Genomic DNA, 20,955 nt, shown 5'->3' on the forward strand with positions numbered 1-20,955 from the left:
ACAGCGCTGCAGCCGATCAGTGAACTCAGCGGCTCTCAGTGGGGCGTTCTGTCTACAAGACCTTTTAAGGAAACCAGCAAAAAAATTGAAGAGAAGGGAAAGCACAAAAGGACCTGGTCTTGCTGAACACTGGAAAGGGCAGCCGGCAGCCGGCAGTCAGACTTCAAAGTAGAAAAGCAGCAAGTGAGAGGCTTGTCTGTGCCTACGGCCACACCACCCTGAATGCGCCTGATCTCAGAAGCTAAGCAGGGTTGGGCCTGGTTAGTACTTGGATGGGAGACCGCCTGGGAATACCAGGTGTTGTAGGCTTTTGCTTTTTCTTTCCTTCCACCAGCAGGTCTCACTCTCTTCTGTGCCTTTTTTCTATTCCCTTTCACAAGTGCACACATTCATTCTCTTTTCTTTTTTTCATTTGCTTTCTCTCTTGCGCTATTTCATCTCTGCAAAATACCAGCATCCTTCTGATCACCGTGGGCCTCCAGCATTGTTGCTTCTTTACTTTTAATACTAGGCTGCTTTTCACCAGGACCAGCATCTCCCGCGTGGCTGGAGGCAACCACCGGTATCCCCAAGCAGAAGACCTTTGCAGGCAACACGACCCTCCCCCCTGAAGAGCAGCTCAATGTCACTGGCAACCATCTCACCCTCTTCCTTCATTCACCCCTGGACGTCTCGCTCCGCCCCCAAGTTACGGGTCCAGCTTGCTCTTTCTGTCACATTACCGCGATGAAGGGTTTAGCCTGCAGGAGACCCTGCGCCGAGACATTTTTGAAGACACCTGATGCGGCGGGTGAATCACTGCAAAACAAACCACACCTGTAGGGACGGCACAGCCTTTGCATGGACCCTTCGGAGCCCGCCCCGTCACGGCCAGATTGCTCGCCACCAAGCGTGTTACAACTCTCCTGTTAGGTTTTTTTTTATTTTGCTGGTCACATGACCATTTTGCCTATTTTATCCGGCTCCGCCCTCCTGGCTTTGCTGGACTTCATTTGTATTTACTACTGTTGAGCTAGCTTGTTGCTCTGTTGCCGTTCTCTGTTAGTTTTGCTAGGTCTTCTGACCCCTATGCCTTTTTGTTGTGTGTTTGTCTTTGACTGCTACTATTTCTGCTAGGAGGTGTCCAACTTTTCCCAGTCCCTAGATCTTGTAGGGATCCCTCCCTCACATCTATAGGTCTGCGTTCAGACTAGCCGAGGACTTTAGTGGGTCTGATCGCAGGATCAGGTTCCCCGTTACGTCGTAGGGATCTAGTTTAGTTCTATTGTAGGGATAGATCTCCTTTCTTTCCTTAGTCTCTGTAGCAGATCATAACAGTAATTCCAGCCATAAAAAAAAAAAAATTTCTCTAAGAAAAGACCTCCAGTTTTCCATCATGGTCTCGGTGCAAGATTTGGCTCAACGCTTGCAGGGACTCTCTCTGGAGGTGACCAAGCTCCAACAACACGTGAGTAGCTGTTCTGGAGCTCATTTTTTGGAGCCTAAGGTACGTCTGCCTGGTCTATTTTTTGGCAAACAACAAGATTTTTTTTCTTTTAAAAATGCTTGTCTATTATATTTTCGTTTGAGACCCGGATCCTCTGGTGATGAATCACAGCGCATAGGGATCATAATGTCACTTTTGCGCAAAGATCTTCAGGGATGGGCCTTCTCTCTCCAACCTAGTGATCCGTGCTTTAGATCAGTGGATAGTTTTTTTTCTGCTTTGGGTTTGTTGTACGATGATCCTGATCGTGTCTCATTTGCTGAGTCTGAATTAAGACGTTTGAGGCAGGGATCAGGTAATGTGGAAAAATATTGTTCTCACTTCCGTCGGTGGTCTGCCCAGGTGGGGTGGAACGATTCTGCTCTGAAAAGCTTGTTTCTTGCAGGGCTATGTGAAAGGGTAAAGGATTTACTGATTGCTTATCCCACACCTGGAAACTTGCAGGAGGCAATGCAATTAGCTATACGGGTGGACAGGAGACTGCGTGAAAGGGTTAATGAGAGCAAATCCTCTGCTATGTCAGCTTCGAGTCCTGAGAGGTTCTGTGCTGACAATGGAGAGCCGATGGCACCCAACTCTCAGGAAAAAGACCGCCGACTTTCTGAAGGCTTGTGTTTCTATTGCGGAAATTCGGGTCATTTTATTAAGAGCTGTGTGCTTCGTAAGAAGAAAGAAAAAAAAATGGTCAGTCATGCTCGTATTGCCTGTTTAAATTCTAAGGGAGTATTCCTATCTGCCACTACTGCTGCTCAGGATGAATTAATTGAGTTTCGGGTATTTGTGGATTGTGGATCTACTCTGAATGTGATTGATGGGGGATTCTTAAGAAAAACTTAGATTAGAACCTAAAACTTTGTCATCCCCTATTGCTGTGGTTTCAGTCGATGGCTCTCCCTTGAAGAGTGTTACTCACAAGGTCTGTGAATTTCCCTTCACTATTAATGGTATTCATCAAGAGAATTTGGATTTGGTGGTATTGGATAATTTGCCTTCTCCAGTAATATTGGGGTTACCCTGGTTAAAATTGCACAATCCTGTACTGGATTGGTCTACCAATGAAATTAAGTCCTGGAGCCCTAAGTGTTATGACAAGTGTTGTAACGGGTGCATTGCTGCTGTGGATAGAGGGGAATTGCCTGTACCTATTCAGGATTTTTGGAGAGTTTTTTCTGAGGAGGAGTCGCAGGTTTTGCCTCCCCATAGAGACTATGATTGTACCATTGAATTTGTCCCTGGCGCGACTCTTCCTAAGAGTCGTTTATTTAATCTTACTATTCCTGAAAGAAAGGCTTTGGAAGAATACATACAGACAAGCTTGGCCGCCGGTCACATTAGGCCTTCCAAGTCTCCTGTAGCTGTTGGATTTTTTTTTGTAAAAAAAAAAGATGGCGGTTTACGTCCTTGTCTGGACTTTCGTGAGATTAATAAAATTACTGTACGCAATCCTTACCTACTGCCATTGATTCCTGATTTATTTAACCAGTTAGTGGGGGCCAAGTGGTTCTCTAAAATTGATCTCCGGGGAGCATACAATTTGTTGCGCATGAAGGAGGGTGATGAATGGAAGACTGCTTTTAACACTCCTGTGGGTCATTTTGAGAATCTGGTTATGCCTTTTGGTCTCACCAATGCTCCAGCATTTTTTCAGAATCTTATTAATGATATCCTTAGACCTTTAATCGGCAAAAATGTGGTTGTGTATTTGGATGACATTTTGATTTATTCGCCGGATCTGGAGTCTCATTGGCGGAGCGTACGTGAGGTATTACAGTTATTAATGGACAATTCGCTTTTTGCTAAGCTGGAGAAATGTGAGTTCGCTGTACAGAGAATTAGTTTTTTGGGCTACATTGTCTCCAGTGAAGGTTTTGAGATGGACCCGGTTAAAGTTCAAGCTGTGCAGGAATGGCCTAGGCCTATTGATTTGAAATCGATACAGAGGTTTTTGGGTTTCGCCAATTATTACAGAAAATTCATAAAAAAGTTTTCTATTATTGTCAAACCGCTGACCGATCTCACCAGGAAAGGTGCTAATGTGGTTCAGTGGACTTCTGAGGCTATTGAAGCTTTTGTGTTTCTAAAGGAGAGGTTCACCTCTGCTCCCATCCTTATGCAGCCTGATGTGACTAAGCCGTTTTTGGTTGAGGTTGATGCTTCTTCGGTGGGGGTTGGTGCGGTGTTGTCTCAGGAAAACAAGGATGGAGTACATCCCTGTGCCTTTTTTTCAAAAAAATTTTCCGAGACTGAACTTAATTACGATATTGATAATCGGGAATTGCTGGCGATTAAACTCGCATTTGAACACTGGCGTCATCTCTTGGAAGGTGCTGAATTTCCCATTCAAGTTTTCACTGATCATAAAAATCTGATCTATCTTGATGCTGCCAAGCGCTTGAATGCCCGTCAGGCTAGGTGGGCACTTTTTTTCTCGCGGTTTAATTTTTCCGTTACTTACATCCCGGGTACCAAGAATGTTAAAGCGGATGCTTTGTCTCGCAGCTTTTCTCCCATGGTCGGTGTTGAGGAGGAAGAGGAGACCATTTTACAAGAAGGTGTTGTGATTGCTGCTTTGGACTCCGTTTTGGAGGATGAGATTCTTAAAGCACAGGAGAATGCCCCATCTAACACTCCCCATGGGAGGTTGTTTGTGCCTAGGACCTTTAGGAGAGATTTGTTTGTTGAGTGTCATGAGTCTCGGTTGGCAGGTCATCCAGGAATTTCTGAGACCAAGAGACTTGTGGGTCGCAGTTTTTGGTGGCCTGGATGGCAGAAGGAAGTCATTAAGTGGGTGCGCCAATGTACTGTGTGTGCAAGATCCAAGTCTTCGCATGCTCCTGCTGCGGGGTTGCTTTGCCCTCTGGAGGTTCCTAGTGCACCTTGGACACATCTGGCTATGGACTTTATTACTGACCTTCCTCCCTCTGAAGGTTTCACGGTCATCTGGGTGGTCGTGGACCGTTTTAGCAAGATGTGTCACTTGGTTCCCTTCATCAAACTGCCTTGCGGTAAGACACTCGCTAAGGCCTTTGTCAAGGAGATTGTCAGACTACATGGTGTTCCTACTGACATTATTTTTGATAGGGGACCTCAGTTCGTGGCTCGTTTTTGGCGTGCCTTTTGTGACAGGTTGGGAGTTCATTTGTCGTTTTCATCCGGATATCATCCTGAGTCTAATGGCCAGACAGAAAGGAAGAACCAGGATGTTGAGCAGTTCTTGCGTTGTTTTGGGGCAGACAATCAAGAGGGGTGGTCTGAGTTTCTGCCACTTGCTGAATTTGCTCTTAACAACCATACATCCTCTTCTGCTGGGTGTTCGCCTTTTTTTTGTTGTTCTGGGAGACATCCGTCTTTTGGGTCATTTTCCAAATTGGTTTCGGCTGTGCCTGAGGAGGAGAGTTTTTCCGGTGATTTGGAGAGAGTTTGGACGGATGTGCGTGGTAATCTTCAGGAGGCTAACAAAAAATCTAAGAGGTACTTTGATAGGAAACGGCAAGAGATTTTGTTTGCGGTTGGTGACATGGTTTGGTTGTCCTCTAAGAATCTGCGATTGAGGATTCCTTCTAAAAAATTGGGTCCCAAGTTCGTAGGGCCCTTTAAGGTACTTCAGATAGTTAACCAATCTGCTGTTAGGCTGGAGGTTCCTACGTCCTGGAGGATTAATCCGGTGTTTCATGTTTCTCTGTTGAAAAAAGCTGATGTGTCGGATGGTGACGCCTCTGCCACTGTTCCTCCGGTGGTGGAGGACGGGGAATATGAAATTTCCCGCATCCTAAATTCTAGACGGTATAGAGGGAGTTTGCAGTATCTCGTCGCTTGGAAGGGTTTCGGACCTGAGGATAACTCATGGGTGAGAGCGGATTATGTTTCTGCCCCCAGACTTCTCCGAGCGTTTCACCGGAGGTTTCCTGGTAAGCCTGGGCCTAGGGGATCCGGAGGATCGTCTTAGAAGAGGGGGTACTGTTACAACTCTCCTGTTAGGTTTTTTTTAGTTTGCTGGTCACATGACCATTTTGCCTATTTAATCCGGCTCCACACACCTGGCTTTGCTGGACTTCATTTGTATTTACTACTGTTGAGCTAGCTTGTTGCTCTGTTGCCGTTCTCTGTTAGTTTTGCTAGGTCTTCTGACCCCTATGCCTTTTTGTTGTGTGTTTGTCTTTGACTGCTACTATTTCTGCTAGGAGGTGTCCAACTTTTCCCAGTCCCTAGATCTTGTAGGGATCCCTCCCTCACATCTATAGGTCTGCGTTCAGACTAGCCGAGGACTTTAGCGGGTCTGATCGCAGGATCAGGTTCCCCGTTACATCGTAGGGATCTAGCTTAGTTCTATTGTAGGGATAGATCTCCTTTCTTTCCTTAGTCTCTGTAGCAGATCATAACAAAGCGATCCTGAGAAAGGCTGGCCGGGCGATGGATCGAGCAGCGTCTACTGGCCATACCACCTTGGATGCGCCTGATCTCGTCTGATCTCGGAAGCAAAGCAGGGCTGGGCTCGAACAGTACTTGGATGGGATACCTCCTGGGAACACCGGGTGCTGTAGACCATTTTGATGACGTTTTGCCCTACTGCCCAGCTCAGCTAGCATGGAACGGCTCCTTGCCGGACACCGACCTTAAGTAACTTAGATGATGGAAGCCCCAAGGCCTCTGAGCCAGTTGGCAGCTAAGTACGCTACCCCGCCGCCTTCACGCAGGCCTGACACCGAGCTCCTTGCCACGGCTAGGAGTGCTTATTGACTCCGCAGCTCGCCGTGTGGAAATGATGGCGTTAAAAGCACCCGGGGCCGTGAAGGGGCCATGCTTTCAGCAGGTGCCCAGGGAAGGTTTTGGATGCCGGCCGCCTAGCGAGGGCTAGCAGAAGTAACATGTTTCTCTGCAAAGAAGCTTGTGTAACCAAGCCAGACGGCTGACAAAGAGCTAACCTCAGTGCAAGGAAGGCAAGGAAGGTGCGGAAGGAATTGGGGAGGGGAGGGGGTGATTCCTGCTAGGGCCCTGAAATCATAAAACAGGCAGGAGAGACTGACGCATGGTGACGGAGAGGTTGTAGGGGCAGATAGGGGGTGTTGTCACGTGCGAGCTCGTGTGCATGCTGGCTTGTGTGTGAGAGTGCGCTTCCAAGGTGTGGCGCGCTGCAGACAGTCAAAGGGATTGTTCCCTTTCATTAAAAGTTAATCCCCGGCTGCAGGCTATTAGAAAGCAACTAACCGCTCTCTACTCAACCTAGCCGGGTCAACCGGTGAGTCTCGCCTCTGCTCCCGGCCTGTGGCATTGGCCGTGAAGCTGACGTTCCGTCTACAGCGCTGCAGCCGATCAGTGAGCTCAGCGGCCCTGAGAGGGGCGTTGTGTCTCCAAGACCTTTTAAGGAAGCCAGCAAAAAAATTGAAGAGAAGGAAAAGCACAAAAGGACCTGGTCTTGCTGAGCACTGGAAAGGGCAGCCGGCAGCCAGACGTCAAAGTAGAAAAGCAGCAAGTGAGAGGCTTGTCTCTGCTTACGGCCACACCACCCTGAACATGCTCGATTTCATCTGATCTCAGAAGATAAGCAGCGTTGGGCCTGGTTAGTACTTGGATGGGAGACTGTAAAATAATACTCTTCCTGTATCATTTTTTTCTACTGAGGACTTCTCAAAGTATCAATATCACGATATTCTTATAAAAAATTGTATCTATTTATTCTTGGATTGTCCATTAAAAAGAATCAGATTGCAGCAGGTACATAAATAATTAGTTATAAAGTAATTGTTCATTTGTCCATAATTAGCTTAATTGTTTAATTGTTGAGATTCACCCATCTTTCCTTGGATCCTGGCTGGTAAATCATGTCTTTGTCCAGCATGTGTCCAGGCCTACATGTCATCTGCTTCTCAGCATGAAGATTCTGTGTCTTGTGGGGTGGGCAGAGCAAGAGAGCCCCCCCCTTTCTGTACCATGGGCTTTTATAGCCAGTCGTATGGACACCTGTTCTACATATGGTAGTGAACCAAAAATACACACACAAATAGCGCATGTCAACTAGACACGATGGCTGAGGCATAGAACTCAGAAAAATGATTATCGATTAACATTCCAAATGAATTTCCATAATTAACCATTTAACATTTCCCCCTTTTTGAGAATAAAAGGACTTTAACTGAAATATCTCAAAAGAAGATACATTCATCAATCATTTTTTCTTTCCTTCTTCCTTGGAAATATCATTAAATTTCCATAATAATAATAATAGTAATAATAGTATCAATATCGGATTATTGTTATATAATGAAGTGAATTCATGTTATGGTAAGCCGTGACTAATATTCATTTAACATGTATAATTATACTTCCCTATATCTAATTTGAAGCAATCGCGGGTTCAATCGTCATCATCTGATGTCATCGGGTCGTCGTCTCGTCTTCTTCTTTGTTCTTTTATAACACAGTCTTTAGATGAAAACTCCTTTGAAATAAATTACAGCATGTAGATGATGTACTCATTATTGTTCAGTCCATAAACTGTACTCTTTATTAGAAAGATCATGTGTGTCAGTTGATAAGAAAACAAAGTCCATGGATGAAATGTAGCTTTAATATCTGTGCAGTGTCACCTGGACTTACGTTGGATCGTCTTTGGAATCTTCCGTGTGTCCGCACTGGTCTCGTGTCACTTTTGGAACAGATGTGACGTCTTTGGTCAGTAAAGCAAGGGTTAACTTGCCACTTTCCTGCTTTATATAGCACCATAACCAGTACTCAGTCCTTTATATACAGGACACATATGCCAGGTATTACCTGTTCACCAGCTTTCATTGAAGCGTTGCAGGTGATAAGAAACCACTGGAACGTGATGAAACTTGAACACAACACAGTACATATAGGATCATCGTCCTCTGCCGTCCTGGTGATCAGTGGTGTGAATTGTATTGTATGTAATGGACACAGTCTATTATAACACTCAGCATTCACACCTGTTACCTTCTGAGACGTCCGGATATCAGTTGCTTCTTCTTGTAACTTTTGAGAATCTCTTTGATTTATAAAAATTAAGAGTCTTTATTAAGATAGAATTCATAATTGCGATGTCTTGATTGAAGTCTTCATTCCCTAATCTGATACCAAATCTGGCAGTTTTTCCTAACCTATAATATCACAGCGTACCATAGCAATCAGTAATATCCATCTAATTATTATCAAAATATTAAAATAAATTATGTGCGGAATAATAAACAATAATAGATAATAATTCATTATCAATCAAGTTCTCCACATGATAGAACATTTTTATGTCATAGGTGTAATTACCTTTTCCAACCCATAGGTGTCAGTGTATTTTGAAAAAACAAGTTTTTATATCTTTATTAAACCAATAATATCAAAGAATGAATACTCCTTAACCAAAATGAATAAATATATGAATGTATGAATGAATGAATGAATAAATGAATGAATGAATTGTTGTGTTTACTCAGAAAATGTAAACATTTTTTTCCTTAGCAATATATATTTAATGAAGCAATACTCTTGTATTAGACATTACTTTATTAAATATTAATGTGTTTTCTCAATTGAGATATTGAACTCAAATAAAATCAAATGAGAATTAAAAAATGAAAAAATAGAAAAATAAGAAGTATAAAGTAAGAATAAAATTTTAAAAATGAAAAATAAAATTAAGAGTAAAAATAAGAATAAAAATAAAAATAAGGCCTTTAAATTTTAATAACAAATGCAGAGTAATTATATTCTCCATAAAAAATACCCTTATATCTCCATTATTTGGATGATTTCATATTTGTCATAACCTTGTACCATCAAAAAATATTAAATTATGCAACTTTGCATGTAATACCCTTCTTAATTATACCATAGTACCTTATTATTATTTCTTCTTTATTAAAATGTGTGGAAAATAAGTATTGATCATAAGTGATTATGTAATCAGGATCAAAAACACATTTTCCCCCTTAATACCAAAAATATTATTTTATAAAATTTAGGTATATATCAGAACCAAATTAAAAATAATTATTCTTCTAGAAATATTGTGCATAAATTTCATATCGATGAGTAGCATAGATTTGACTAAAGAGATGTGTGTACCTATTTAGGTAAACATTAAAAATAATATTATAGTTATTCAAGAATATTATCATGTGGAAAATTATTCTAAATATAAATTTGCTTTGTAAACCATTTTGATGTGTGGTTGCCCTTATCCACTATTAGTTAAATCAAGAAATAATAATTATTAAAGAAATATAGAAATATATATATGTAGATAATACCTAATTATGTATTATATTTTCCTCAAAATTAAATATATTTTTGTACCTTCACATAAAGAAACATTTTTTTTTTCAAACATACAAACATACGAGGCCTCTGTCACATCAATCACACTTAGCAGCTGCTGATTTACTCATCTGTCACCTTCACTCTGACATTCACAGATCTGTTCAACTCAAACATTCCACATATGAAGTTTTAGATATATATATATATATTTAACCCAAAATTGTTGTATCCCAATTTATTAATGCGCATTGCCATATCAATTGAATATCTTTATATTTCTTTGACTATTCCCCAAGTACATATTATATAATATGAGAGTAAGTCACTGGAATTTCAGACACTTGAAAAAACTCTTGTCTTAGATTCTTTTTTCACTGACTGCCCGGTCTTAAGTTACATCAGTTGAAAATAGAATGAATGGGATCCTATACTATTAGCTCAAAGTTCAAAGGCCGCAGCTGTCACACGTCATGCTGTAAAGCTACTTTAATTTGCACGAACACTTCATGCACAGAAAATATTAGCAACACAAAAGAATTAATAAGTATTACATATATATTATAGTTCAACTAGATATATTGTAATTATTTTAAAATGTTATACACATAAAATCATGCAATTTTTTCACTTCCTGTGTGAATAAAGAAATAAATCCATTTTAGAATTCTTTGATCAAATCCTGCTTTGGAATGAAAACTCTAAGGAAATATAAGAAAATAAAATTAAATATCAAATTCATACAGAAACAGAATTATTTAAATATCTTATACATATATTGGTTGGTTCTAATGTAATTCAAAATATTGCTACTTAAATTTATTTATATGAAGTTCTAATTTACTAATTAATATATATATATATATATCTTATAAACGTATATATAAATACAATTATACGCAATCTGTTATGCACACGCCCGGACTGACTGGCGTGTGCGTGTTTATGTAGTGATTCCACTGTGCCATGAACCGGAGAGTGCCTGGAGGGGCGTAACTAAGTATCTGCCCGATCCGACCAAGGTCGCACGAAGGCATACGACGCCAGTGCACCAGGGAGGAACCGAGCAGAGGAACCAGGGTCTACTCCAGGTCAGGCTCCGGACACGGCTGTTGACCCACACCGGGGAATACAGGAACAGGCAGACTAGAGCACAGGCTGGGTAGGGTCAGTACAGACTGGGAGACAAATTCGAAACCGCAGACGCGGTAGACAGAGCTGAGCAAAGCGAAAACCGCAGACGCGGTGGACAGAGCTGAGCAAAGCGAAAACCGCAGACGCGGTGGACTGAGCTGAGCAAAGCGAAAACCGCAGACACGGCGGACAGAGCTGAGCAAAGCGAAAACCGCAGACGCGGCGGACAGAGCTGAGCAAAGCGAAAACCGCAGACGTGGCAGACAGAGCTGAGCAAAGCGAAAACCGCAGACGCGGCGGACAGAGCTGAGCAAAGCGAAAACCGCAGACGCGGCGGACAGAGCTGAGCAAAGCGAAAACCGCAGACGCGGCGGACAGAGCAGAGCAAAGCGAAAACCGCAGACGGGGCGGGCAGAGCAGAGCAAAGCGAAAACCGCAAACGGGGCGGGCAGAGCAGAGCAAAGCGAAAACCGCAGACGGGGCGGACAGAGCAGAGCAAAGCGAAAACCGCAGACGGGGCGGACAGAGCAGAGCAAAGCGAAAACCGCAGACGCGGCGGACAGAGCTGAGCAAAGCGAAAACCGCAGACGCGGCGGACAGAGCTGAGCAAAGCGAAAATCGCAGACGCGGCGGACAGAGCTGAGCAAAGCGAAAACCGCAGACGCGGCGGACAGAGCTGAGCAAAGCGAAAACCGCAGACCTGGCGGACAGAGCTGAGTAAAGCGAAAACCGCAGATGCGGCGGACAGAGCTGAGCAAAGCGAAAACCGCAGACGCGGCGGACAGGACTCTTTTCACACGGAACAGACTAGAAGGGAAAGGCAGAACCAGATACCCACAGGGTACTTGCAGAGAAGTAGCGAGTGGACCACAAACTCACAAACGGAAGTACAGTGACAACGAGCAGGAGTTAGGTACGAGTTCAGACTCTGCAGAAAAAGGAATGGAACGGACATAGAGAAAAAACAGGTAAAAGATAGGAGAGAGTTCAGACTGGAACTGAGTGTACGGAGGAGACCGACACTGCAGCGGGATACAGGAGCGGGTCTGGGAATACGGCCCCCAGAGAGGCAGGACGAACAGGCAAGGAGCGTGTTCAGACTGGTCTGGAAATACAGCCTCCAGGAAGGCGGAACGAACAGGCAAGGAACGAGTACAGACTGCAGGTTAAGGTACACAGATAGGACACAGTACAGACACGGGAACTGATACCGCAAGGCAGGAGACATAGACAGGACTCAATTCAGACACGGGAACTGATACCGCAAGGCAGGAGACAAAGACAGGACTCAGTTCAGACACGGGAACTGATACCGCAAGGCAGGAGACATAGACAGGACTCAGTTCAGACACGGGAACTGATACCACAAGGCAGGAGACAAAGAACGGGACCCAGTTCAGACACGGGAACTGATACCGCAAGGCAGGAGACAAAGACAGGACTCAGTTCAGACACGGGAACAGATACCGCAAGGCAGGAGACATAGACAGGACTCAGTTCAGACACGGGAACTGATACCGCAAGGCAGGAGACAAAGAACGGGACCTGGCACCTTCAAAGTGCAAGCACACACTGAATGAAACACTATGCTCAGGCAGGGATAGATGGGAGCAGCTGAGCTATATACCTGGTGACAGACAGCAATAGGCTGAGGACGCACAAGGGGTGTGACCCACAGCAGGTACAAAAAGCTGGAAGTGATCGGGCGCTGCCCTTAAGCAGCAGAAACAGACAAACAGACAGCAAGGAGGGAAGCCAGAGAGACATTCTGGACTGGAGATCAAGTGCGCGCTGTTGCACAGTGGGAGATGGACCACCATGCCAGGACGCCGCCAGGTATGTTACAGTACCCCCCCCCTTACGCCCCCTCTTCTTCAGGCCTGCCAGAATCTTCCGCAGGGAATTCGAAGGCCAGTTGTTCACTTCAAGGAGATCACTTCCACAGTCCACAGGAAAAATTGATCTCATCTGGTTAGCTAGGATGCTACCTCCTATCCAGCCATCCTTGGCAACAGACGAAACGGGTGGAGTACCAATAACAGCACACAAGGAAGTCTCTCTCCACATATTTTCAGGTGGCACCCCAGAGGGTACAGGAGACAACTGGAAGTCCTTCACCGGGTTGGAGGGGGACAGAGACTTGGGGGTAATCTCTGCTTCGAGGTACATCTTGTCAAGCTCACAGGAAGAAATAGACGGGTTATCAGGTACATAATGAGGAAAAGTCACTGTCTCTTTGTTATCTGGTGGTACCCCGGAGAATTCAGGAAACAACTGGAGGTCCTCCGCCGGGTCAGAAGAGTGCAGAGGCTCAGAGAAAACATCTGCTTCAGAGTACACTAGGTCGGACTCACTGGAGGAAGCAGGCGAGGTATCGGGTAACGAGTATAGGAAAGTCTCTGTCCATTCACCACCAGGTGGCACCCCAAAGGGTTCTGGAGACAACTGGGGGTACTCCGCCTGGTCAGAGGAGTGTAGAGACTCATGGGTAACCTCTGCTTCAGAGTACACAAGGTCGAACTCACTGAACGAAGCAGGCGAGGTATCAGATCCAGGATATAGGAAAGTCTCTGTCCATTCACCACCAGGTGGCACCTCGAAGGGTTCTGGAGACAACTGGAGGTCCTCTGCCTGGTCGGAGGGGTGTAGAGACTTGGGAGTTACCTCTGCTTCGGAGTACACTAGGTTGGACTCACTGGACGAAGCGAGCGAGGTATCAGGTACAGAGTATAGGAGAGTCTCTGTCCTTTCGCTACCAGGTAGCACCCCGTAGGGTTCTGGAGACGACTGGAGGTCCTCCGCCTGGTCGGAGGGGTGTAGAGACTCGGGAGTAACCTCTGCTTCGGAGTACACTAGGTTGGACTCACTGGACGAAGCGAGCGAGGTATCAGGTACAAAGTATAGGAGAGTCTCTGTCCTTTCGCTACCAGGTAGCACCCCGAAGGGTTCTGGAGACAACTGGAGTTCCTCCGCCTGGTCGGAGGGGTGTAGAGACTCGGGGGTAACAACCACTTTGGGGTACCCATTGTCAGGCTCACAGGACGAAGCGGACAAAGTATCGAGTACCGAGTGTAGAGATGTCTATCTCCATTTGTCATCGAGTGGTATCCCGGAGGATTCAGGAGGCAACAGGGGGTCCTTCACCAGGTAGTAGAGGTGCACAGACTCAGAGGTAACCACAGCTTTGGAGCATCCTTGGACATGCACACCGGTTAAAGTGGGTGAAGCATCTGATGCCGGGTGCAGGAAGTTCTCCTGTGTGGAGTCTGGATGGGCAGAAGTCTCTTCGGGCAGGAGAACCGGTGCACTACCAACGCACATTACCCGTTGGGGCTTCTGCGGGATACAGGGAGATGAAGCTTCAGTAGGGACTTCAAGGTTGGGGTCAGGAGGTCTCAGGGAGGACAGACCCTGGCGTGACGGCTTGCCTCTACGTCTAGCACGTCTGGACTGCCTCTTGAGGTTGGGAGAAGTCTTCTGGGAAGCGTAGTCACCCTGTGAGGATTCTGGGTGGGCAGTAGTCTCATTGGGCTGGAGGACTATTGCGCTACCCACACACATTACCCATCGGGGCTGCTCCGGGATATTGGGAGGTGAAGCTTCAGCAGGAGCCTCCGGGTTAGGATCATCGAAGACCATTAGAAAGGCCACCAGGAAGGCCATTAGGTCCAGGAGGATCGGATCCTGTGTTTCATATAGGGGGTTGATCCATTCCAAGGCATCACCCGCCAGGTAAGACATAATGAATGCCACCTTAACCCGATCGATGGGAAAACATAGAGGGTAGAACTTGAAGTGTAGCATGCATTGCTCCACAAATGCACGACTTTGTCTTGGATCCCCATAGTGACGTGGCGGATCCGCAGGAACGAGAGCAGATAGATCCATCTGGACGGGTGCGTAATTCGCCTGGAACTCAACTGAGAAAAAAAAAAATTATTTATTTATTTTTAATGCATGTATTCGCTGGAAAACTTCTCAGAGAGCGAAGGCCGTGGGGCTCAACGGGAACCATGGCCTGATCATGCTGTTATGCACACGCCCGGACTGACTGGCGTGTGCGTGTTTATGTTGTGATTCCACTGTGCCATGAACCGGAGAGTGCCTGGAGGGGCGTAACTAAGTATCTGCCCGATCCGACCAAGGTCGCACGACGGCATACGACGCCAGTGCACCAGGGAGGAACCGAGCAGAGGAACCAGGGTCTACTCCAGGTCAGACTCCGGACACGGCTGTTGACCCACACCGGGGAATACAGGAACAGGCAGACTAGAGCACAGGCTGGGTAGGGTCCAGTACAGACTGGGAGACAAATTCGAAACCGCAGACGCGGTAGACAGAGCTGAGCAAAGCGAAAACCGCAGACGCGGTGGACAGAGCTGAGGAAAGCGAAAACCGCAGACGTGGTGGACAGAGCTGAGCAAAGCGAAAACCGCAGATGCGGCGGACAGAGCTGAGCAAAGCGAAAACCGCAGACGCGGCGGACAGAGCTGAGCAAAGCGAAAACCGCAGAAGGGCGGACAGAGCTGAGCAAAGCGAAAACCGCAGATGCGGCGGACAGAGCTGAGCAAAGCGAAAACCGCAGACGCGGCGGACAGAGCTGAGCAAAGCGAAAACCGCAGACGCGGCGGACAGAGCAGAGCAAAGCGAAAACCGCAGACGCGGCGGACAGAGCTGAGCAAAGCGAAAACCGCAGACGCGGCGGACAGAGCTGAGCAAAGCGAAAACCGCAGACGCGGCGGACAGAGCAGAGCAAAGCGAAAACCGCAGACGGGGCGGACAGAGCAGAGCAAAGCAAAAACCGCAGACGGGGCGGACAGAGCAGAGCAAAGCGAAAACCGCAGATGGGGCGGACAGAGCAGAGCAAAGCGAAAACCGCAGACGGGGCGGACAGAGCAGAGCAAAGCGAAAACCGCAGACGCGGCGGACAGAGCTGAGCAAAGCGAAAACCGCAGATGCGGCGGACAGAGCTGAGCAAAGCGAAAACCGAGGACGCGGCGGACAGAGCTGAGCAAAGCGAAAACCGCAGACGCGGCGGACAGAGCTGAGCAAAGCGAAAACCGCAGACGCGGCGGACAGAGCTGAGCAAAGCGAAAACCGCAGACGCGGCGGACAGGACTCTGTTCACACGGAACAGACTAGAAGGGAAAGGCAGAACCAGATACCCACAGGGTACTTGCAGAGAAGTAGCGAGTGGACCACAAACTCACAAACGGAAGTACAGTGACAACGAGCAGGAGTTAGGTACGAGTTCAGACTGCAGAAAAAGGAATGGAACGGACATAGAGAAAAAACAGGTAAAAGATAGGAGAGAGTTCAGACTGGAACTGAGTGTACGGAGGAGACCGACACTGCAGCGGGATACAGGAGCGGGTCTGGGAATACGGCCCCCAGAGAGGCAGGTCGAACAGGCAAGGAGCCTGTTCAGACTGGCCTGGAAATACAGCCTCCAGGAAGGCGGAACGAACAGGCAAGGAACGAGTACAGACTGCAGGTTAAGGTACACAGATAGGACACGGTACAGACACGGGAACTGATACCGCAAGGCAGGAGACATAGACAGGACTCAGTTCAGACACGGGAACTGATACCGCAAGGCAGGAGACAAAGACAGGACTCAGTTCAGACACGGGAACTGATACCGCAAGGCAGGAGACATAGACAGGACTCAGTTCAGACACGGGAACTGATACCGCAAGGCAGGAGACAAAGAACGGGACCCAGTTCAGACACGGGAACTGATACCGCAAGGCAGGAGACAAAGACAGGACTCAGTTCAGACACGGGAACAGATACCGCAAGGCAGGAGACATAGACAGGACTCAGTTCAGACACGGGAACTGATACCGCAAGGCAGGAGACAAAGAACGGGACCTGGCACCTTCAGAGTGCAAGCACACACTGAATGAAACACTATGCTCAGGCAGGGATAGATGGGAGCAGCTGAGCTATATACCAGATGACAGACAGCAATAGGCTGAGGACGCACAAGGGGTGTGACCCACAGCAGGTACAAAAAGCAGGAAGTGATCGGGCGCCGCCCTTAAGCAGCAGAAACACACAAACAGACAGCAAGGAGGGAAGCCAGAGAGACATTCTGGACTGGAGATCAAGTGCGCGCTCTTGCACAGTGGGAGATGGACCACCATGCAAGGACGCCGCCAGGTATGTTACACAATCTCTACTTAGACAAGTGTATATATATATATATATATATATATATATATATATGAACTATTAGAAACTATGTAGCTACAATTTTACTGTATAAGATTATAAATAAATATTGAGACATTGTATTACATTTTGATACAACATTATAATTACAGTTTTTCCTTAGCCACTCCCTAAACCAAATCTTCTGTCTCTCTCAAATATCTGTGAGTTGGTCGTCTCACCTGTCTCTGTCCATCAGTTTCAGCCATTTTCCTTTTTAGAGAATCACAGTTCTGACTGAGAATTAACTCATTCTGTGGAGAGATGGATCTTTGCACTGGCTGATATGGCTTATAACATATATGTAATCTTCTGCGTATTTGATAGAGTTCACTATGGGGATGACTCAGTCTAGGAGAGTTTGATATTGGCTTTTGGTAAGATTTTACCTTTCCTTGTTTTATAAATTTAGCTTGATTTATTTTCTTTTCACGATTCTCATGTTTTCTTACAAAATCCAGCATCTGCGCACATTCAAATAATGAATTTTTTTGTGATGCCATAACTTGGGAAACTGAATTTAGGAATTTGAATTTTTGTACAAAAGTTGTTATCATATGTTGTACTTTTCCATTTTTGATGAGAGCTTTGTACAACCGTTCAAATATGGACATGAATGTATATGTACATTCCTTCCTACCAATCCTTAGTTTCTGCAGATCTTCTATGTTGGGAAAATCCTTTGTGACACAATAAAACAAATATCTTAATCTGTCCGAATCCTTTTCCCATCCATTAGGAGAGTCATTTTCACAGGGCATTAAATGTAAACGTCTGGACAATGTCACAGGAATCCATATTTTAAATAATTGATTCCTCTCCTCATTGGATAAATCAAACTTATCAGAGAAGCTCTCAAATGTCTCTGAATTTCTACAGGCATGGATTTTGACATCATATTTTGGCATGATTTTGTATAATTTCAGCAAATTTTTCCTCATTTTAATTTGGAGTTGAGCCTGGGTAATTCCAGAATTCTCTGATATTTTTAGTGGCTCTTGTACGTCCGTTCCTCCTACGTCACTCACGTCTCCTCCCACATCACCTAGTATGTCGGTTTCTCTTATGTCAGTCATGTCTCCTCCCATGTCAGGTTTCTGTATGTCCGTCTCTTGGTCAGACCCAAGGTCACCTTCAGTTACAGACACGTGTCTTACTTCTTGTTCATTTTCCACATTACAGTCTGAATCAGTATCACCGTCTGACACTTCTACACTATTTTCCTGCTTAGAAATCTCTAACACAAGACTATGAAAAAAATCTACCAAATGTAGAATATTTCTCAATTTCTGTTTGTCTCTATTTACCAATTTAGAAGTTAACTGTAAATTCTGCAATTCACATTCTTTGTATAAACTGAGCCACAAAACTTCTATGTCATCTCCTACATTAACTTTGAAATTAATATTACTTTGTTTAGCAAAAGAAGAAATTATATCCATATTTTGCTTACCTTAAGATTCCTTGGCTTCTCTTTATCAGCACGTCCTGTCTTCAGTTCGTCTGATTCTTTTCCTGTGTGATTCTGTTCCTTGTTAGTACCTCTGCTTCCTGTCTTTCCTCAGTCTGTAGGTCCTTTCTGCTTCTCGTGACAAACTAGTGAATTTACTGACACGTGAACAACAGCTGTTCAGCTCGTCAGGACTCCCCCCTTGTTCACGGAAGAAATTCACTTACTTAATTAAAAAAAAAAAAAAACAGGACTGGCTGGCTCACCATTGTAAAATAAAACTCTTCCTGTATTATTTTTTTCTACTGAGGACTTCTCAAAGTATCAATATCACGATATTCTTATAAAAAAGGTATCTATTTATTCTTGGATTGTCCATTAAAAAGAATCAGATTGCAGCAGGTACATACAATAATTAGTTATAAAGTAATTGTCCATTTGTCCATAATTAGCTTAATTGTTGAGATTCACCCATCTTTCCTTGGATCCTGGCTGGTAAATCATGTCTTTGTCCAACATGTGTCCAGGCCTACGTGTCATCTGCTTCTCAGCATGAAGATTCTGTGTCTTGTGGGGTGGGCAGAGCAAGAGAGCCCCCCCTTTCTGTACCATGGGCTTTTATAGCCAGTCGTATGGACACCTGTTCTACATATGGTAGTGAACCAAAAATACACACACAAATAGCGCATGTCAACTAGACACGATGGCTGAGGCATAGAACTCAGAAAAATGATTATCGATTAACATTCCAAATGAATTTCCATAATTAACCATTTAACAGAGACCGCCTGGGAATGCCAGGTGCTGTAGGCTTTTGCTTTTTCCTTCCTTCCACCAGCAGGGGGCACTCTCTTCTATGCCTTTTTTCCATTCCCTTTCACAAGTGCACACATTCATTCTCTTTTCTTTTTTTCATTTGCTTTCTCTCTTGCGCTATTTCATCTCTGCAAAATACCAGCATCCTTCTGATCACCGTGGGCCTCCAGCATTGTTGCTTCTTTACTTTTAATACTAGGCTCCTTTTCACCAGGACCAGCGTCTCCCGCGTGGCTGGAGGCAACCACCGGTAACCCCAAGCAGAAGACCTTTGCAGGCAACACGACCCTCCCCCCTGAAGAGCAGCTCAAAGTCACTGGCAACCATCTCACCCTCTTCCTTCATTCACCCCTGGACGTCTCGCTCCGTCCCCAAGTTATGCGTCCAGCCTGCTCTTTCTGTCACATTACCGCGATGAAGGGTTTAGCCTGCAGGAGACCCAGCGCCGAGACATTTTTGAAGACACCTGATGCAGCGGGTGAATCACTGCTAAACAAACCACACCTGTAGGGACGGCACAGCCTTTGCATGGACCCTTCGGAGCCCGCCCCGTCATGGCCAGATTGCTCGCCACCAAGCGATCCTGAGAAAGGCTGGCCGGGCGATTGATCGGACAGCGTCTACTGGCCATACCACCTTGGATACGCCCGATCTCGTCTGATCTCGGAAGCAAAGCAGGGCTGGTCTCGGACAGTACTTGGATGGGAGACTATTTTGATGACGTTTTGCCCTACTGCCCAGCTCGGCTAGCATGGAACGGCGCCTTGCCGGACACCGACCTTAAGTAACTTAGATGATGGAAGCCCCAAGGCCTCTGAGCCAGTTGGCAGCTAAGTACGCTACCCCGCCGCCTTAACGCAGGCCTGACACCGAACTCTTTGCCACGGCTAGGAGTGCTTATTGACTCAGCAGCTCGCCGTGTGGAAATCATGGCGTTAAAAGCACCCGGGGCCGTGAAGGGGCCAGGCTTTCAGCAGGTGCCCAGGGAAGGTTTTGGATGCCGGCCGAATAGCGACGGCCAGCAGAAGTAACATGTTTCTCTGCAAAGAAGCTTGTGTAACCAAGCCAGACGGCTGACAAAGAGCTAACCTCAGTGCAAGGAAGGCAAGGAAGGTGCGGAAGGAATTGGGGAGGGGGGGGTGATTCCTGCTAGGGCCCTGAAATCATAAAACAGGCAGGAGAGTCTGACGCATGGTGACGGAGAGGTTGTAGGGGCAGATAGGGGGTGTTGTCACGTGCGAGCACGTGTGCATGCTGGCTTGTGTGTGAGAGTGCGCTTCCTAGGTGTGGCGCGCTGCAGACAGTCAAAGGGATTGTTCCCTTTCATTAAAAGTTAATCCCCGGCTGCAGGCTATTAGAAAGCAACTAACCGCGCTCTACTCACCCTACCCGGGTCTACCGGTGAGTCTCGCCTCTGCTCCCGGCCTGTGGCATTGGCCGTGAAGCTGACGTTCCGTCGACAGCGCTGCAGCCGATCAGTGAGCTCAGAGGCTCTGAGCGGGGCGTTGTGTCTACAAGACCTTTTAAGGAAGCCAGCAAAAAAATTGAAGAGAAGGGAAAGCACAAAAGGACCTGGTCTTGCTGA

The 20,955-nt window shown here is 46.0% G+C and overlaps 2 pseudogenes; both read left to right on the plus strand.

Moving 5' to 3' along the window:
• Nucleotides 1–200: 200 nt before the first annotated feature.
• LOC141267210 (5S ribosomal RNA) lies at nt 201–309 on the plus strand (annotated as a pseudogene).
• Nucleotides 310–5,910: 5,601 nt separating this feature from the next.
• Nucleotides 5,911–6,030, plus strand: LOC141267450 (5S ribosomal RNA; annotated as a pseudogene).
• Nucleotides 6,031–20,955: the final 14,925 nt, after the last annotated feature.

This window comes from Phyllobates terribilis, unplaced genomic scaffold (assembly GCF_046119375.1).
Source record: "Phyllobates terribilis strain yellow unplaced genomic scaffold, ASM4611937v1 Scaffold_4__5_contigs__length_816908805, whole genome shotgun sequence".
In the NCBI taxonomy this organism is placed as follows: Eukaryota; Metazoa; Chordata; class Amphibia; order Anura; family Dendrobatidae; genus Phyllobates; species Phyllobates terribilis.